This window comes from Ailuropoda melanoleuca, chromosome 18 (genome assembly GCF_002007445.2).
Source record: "Ailuropoda melanoleuca isolate Jingjing chromosome 18, ASM200744v2, whole genome shotgun sequence".
NCBI classification, from domain to species: Eukaryota; Metazoa; Chordata; class Mammalia; order Carnivora; family Ursidae; genus Ailuropoda; species Ailuropoda melanoleuca.
This window is the reverse complement of record NC_048235.1, coordinates 26,621,978-26,626,521: the sequence shown is the minus strand read 5'-3', so window position 1 is coordinate 26,626,521 and position 4,544 is coordinate 26,621,978.

Genomic DNA, 4,544 nt, shown 5'->3' with positions numbered 1-4,544 from the left:
AGGGATTGCTAATAGCCATGATGCTTATAATTCCATGACAGGTATCAGAAATGATGAGAATCTGGCTCTTATTCCAGAGACTGGAGGTAAAAAGTTAGCTTTGGCATGCAATTACAAATGCATCTTTTACCTGATAACTAAAGTACTAAGGACTTGAGAACCACAAGCATATTACAAAGATATAAAACCTATCACATTGGAATAGGGAGGGCACTTAAATATTTGCTACAGCACCACATACTACTCTTGTCTCACACTGAGCTTGATTTTGCTTTCAGAAGGCCTAATGACTACTTGTATATCCAGACAATATGAACTAGAATCTATGTTGTAAGGTCAGTTACACAAAACACAAAAACCCCAAATGACTTGAGATATTCATGTCTTTCATCTAATCATTAACCTATAGACTTATTTTTTCTCATAAATGTACAAATCTTCCATTGCTAACTGGTTTAGATAAGTTCCAAATATTCATAATTCAAGTTCAGGAGTTCGATCCTTGCCAACCACTTCTAAAACATTACCTAATACTGCAGCAGTCAGCTTTGTTAAGAGACTATTGTCGGTGACTATTTTCACATTTTTCTATGATCTAGGGTGTCTAAGCAAAGAGTATTGGCAAGTTTGATTAAAAGATGATTGAATGGCAAATATGCCTTGGAAGTTAGAGATAGTAAATTGTTCTGGAAAGATTTAAAGATGTATTTTCTCTGGTGCTATTTGCCCATGAAATAAAACCGAAAAGACATCTTTCCACTCTCCCCCAGAGTCATTTGCTTGCATTACAGAATAAAAGTCTTTCTCTCTGTGGAGGTAAGGAAGGGCAGATATGCCAGCTTCCCTATGTAAGCACCAAGGGTCATGATGTTAGGATTCCTCTCACGAGGTACCACATTGCTGCATGTGTAGATGGATATCTGGCCCTCCTCATAAAGTCCCACAGGGACTGGGCGGGGCAGGGGGGGGAAGTAGGACTAAGATATTCCGTGGGTAATAATCTCCCCTGTGATCCAGAGATCTCATATTTCCCAATAGCGTATGACTACATACATAAACTTAACACTATTCACCACACAAAGGAAGTATCGCTTAGGACCCCTAAAGGCATCCTCGCCTTCCTGCCCAGTGATCTTGAGCGCACAGTGTATTGGACACATTGCAGAGAACTGGTTAAGAGGAGTATACAGATAAGAAATAGGAAGTGACAAAATAACAAGTGGAACTGTGAGGATTCAATATGATCTTGAATTTTTTCCCATGTGTTTTATTATTATCTAATAATCCTGTAATTTAAGCCTTTTATCATGTGAACAGTTAAGAGGCTAATGAGGAAATGTCAGCTTCTGTGAGGCTAGGTTGAGTTGTTCCATTTTCAGAGGAAAGAAATTTGTTCTGACCACTTAATTTATTATCTTTTTTTTAAAGAACCATTACTAAGATTTGAAAGAAAAAAGGAAGGAAATTGGCCATTGTATAGGGTGAGGTTTCTCATTCTTAACTCACTGCCAAATTCAGGACCTAGAAACTATTTAGGAAGTTGAAAATAGGGACAATTTGCCAAAGTGTGGGAAAAGAAGTTGCATTCATTACGAGTGGCTGGTCAGTAATAAATGCAGAGTGAGAATTACCTGAAATATACACTCTTTTAAACAAAAAGCACAAAGCACGTATCCAAAATCAGATGGATAGGACACGATGTACCATTGAGCTCCTATACTATACCAAGCCAAGGAGCTCAACTGCTTTTTAAAAAGATGTTACAACACATTTTTCAGGAATATCTAATAGATTTTGTTTTTAAATCATCACAGAATTCCTCACAAAAACTTTAGTAACATACAGACTATACAATAGCAGATAAAATGTTAGGGTATTGTTTTCCTCACACAGTAGGTACACAGCACCGTAAAATCTGTTTGACAGAAAAAGGCTTAAAATATAAAAATACAAAAATTGCTTTATATGAATCTAGATTGAATCATGTCAAAAAATCATCCCAGTTTAACTTGACCCAGCACCTGGCTATAAATATGTACTAATTAGTGAATTACAAAGCCGACATTGAGTGCTATTCCTCAATGTCACAGGTGGACTTGAGAAATTTATACAAGTTGACCTTAATGGTTCTTTACTTTTTCTTTTTCTTTTCCTTTCCTTTCCCTTTCCTTCTTTCTTTCTTTAATTTGAGACAGGCTTGATAAATACCTTTTTAGTAGCTTCCATGGGAATTAGTTATTTGCAGGCACAGAAACAGTAATAGCAAAATCAGTGGTTGTCCCAAAAGATCAGTTCTCTCTCCCTCAAAAAATATTTCAACCTAATGTGTAGAAGAAGGTCTATTGAAATTGATTAAAAATATTAAATAGTATTTGTGCCTAAGGGTGATTCTAAGGATTGAATACACAAGATTTATAATTTAAGTGTTCTCTGTAATCTTACAAAAGGAATTTCAGATGATGAGACCGGTTTTAAAGTAAATGAGCTTATACAAATTTAAAACATGTCAAATTTACATACAATGCAACTTAAAAGGAACAACTTTTGTTGGGTGCGTTTTTGTTTGTACATCGCCAAAGGCAAGAGAAATAAAAGATAAAATGAACTTATGGGACTTTATCAGGATAAAGAGCTTCTGCACAGCCAAGGAAACAGTCAAAAAAACTAAGAGACAGCCCACGGAATGGGAGAATATATTTGCAAAGGACACCACAGATAAAGGACTGGTATCCAAGATCTACAAAGAACTTCTCAAACTCAATACACGAGAAACAAATAAACAAATCATAAAATGGGCAGAAGATATGAACAGACACTTTTCCAATGAAGACATACAAATGGCTAACAGACACATGAAAAAATGTTCAAAATCATTAGCCATCAGGGAAATTCAAATCAAAACCACACTGAGATACCACCTTACGCCAGTTAGAATGGCAAAGATAGACAAGGCAAGAAACAACAATTGTTGGAGAGGATGTGGAGAAAGGGGATCCCTCCTACATTGTTGGTGGGAATGCAAGTTGGTACAGCCACTCTGGAAAACAGTGTGGAGGTCCCTTAAAAAGTTAAAAATTGAACTACCCTATGACCCAGCCATTGCACTACTGGGTGTTTACCCCAAAGATACAGACGTAGTAAAGAGAAGGGCCATATGCACCCCAATGTTCATAGCTGCATTGTCCACAATAGCCAAATCATGGAAGGAGCCGAGATGCCCTTCAACAGATGACTGGATTAAGAAGCTGTGGTCCATATATACAATGGAATATTACTCAGCTATCAGAAAGAACGAATTCTCAACATTTGCTGCAACATGGACGGCACTGGAGGAGATAATGCTAAGTGAAATAAGTCAAGCAGAGAAAGACAATTATCATATGATTTCTCTCATCTATGGAACATAAGAACTAGGAGGATCGGTAGGGGAAGAAAGGGATAAAGAAAAGGGGGGTAATCAGAGGGGGGAATGAAACATGAGAGACTATGGACTATGGGAAACAAACTGGGGACTTCAGAGGGGAGGGGGTGGGGGAAGGGGATGGACTGGTGGTGGGTAGTAAGGAGGGCACGTATTGCATGGTGCACTGGGTGTTATACGCAACTAATGAAGCATCAAACTTTACATCAGGAATCAGGGGATGTACTGTATGGTGATTAACATAATATAATAAAATAAAATTAATTATTAAAAAAAAAAAAGGAAAATAGCTCCATTTTTCCTCACAAGCCTCAGTTCTGAGAAAGTTGAAACAAAGAATGAAGAATCAACTGGGAAGAGGGATATTCCTGGCTCTAATACATTGCACATTGATTTCTTTTAAGGAAAGAAAAATGCAAATATAGAGACAATTTTCTAATCTTTCTAACAGCATGTTTTCCCCCCATTCAAATGCAAATGCTCTCCATATGTTCTGACTTTGCACGTGTAATAAATATTATGAGAGATAGCTTAGTGACCCTACCAGTGGGCCTGATTCGTTAATTTCAGAAGCTAGAAGAAAAGCAAGAGCCTGTGGCAGAGCACTTCTGATCCTCTGTAACTGGTCATGTCAGTAGAATGCCTCTGGTCCACCACCCAGTGACGACACCCTTCGGACTTCCAGAACAAGGCCCAGCACTCCATCCCAGGCCTTGTGAGATAACAGAGAAGGACAGAGGGGGACAAAAGGATTTCCAAGGTGAGAAGTGCTACAGTCCTAGAAAGAACATTCTTTTGTGTGTGTTAATGTATGCATGTGTGAACACATATTTTTTATTTATTTATTATTATGTTCAATTAGTCCGCACATAGTACATCATTAGTTTTTGATGTAGTGTTCAACGATTCAATAGTTGTGTACAACAGCCAGCGCTTGTGTGGTGATGAGCACTGGGTGTTATACCCACCTAGAGAGAACATTCTTAGGTGTCCCTAACTCAGAATCCCTTCCACAGTTTCCCTGTTGTTACTTTGTTCAACAACGTTTGCCAAGTTCTTTAGGTCTTGGGGAAGCTCTGCTTTGATAGAGGCTTTATGCAGGATTTGCTCAGAGGTACGTCAT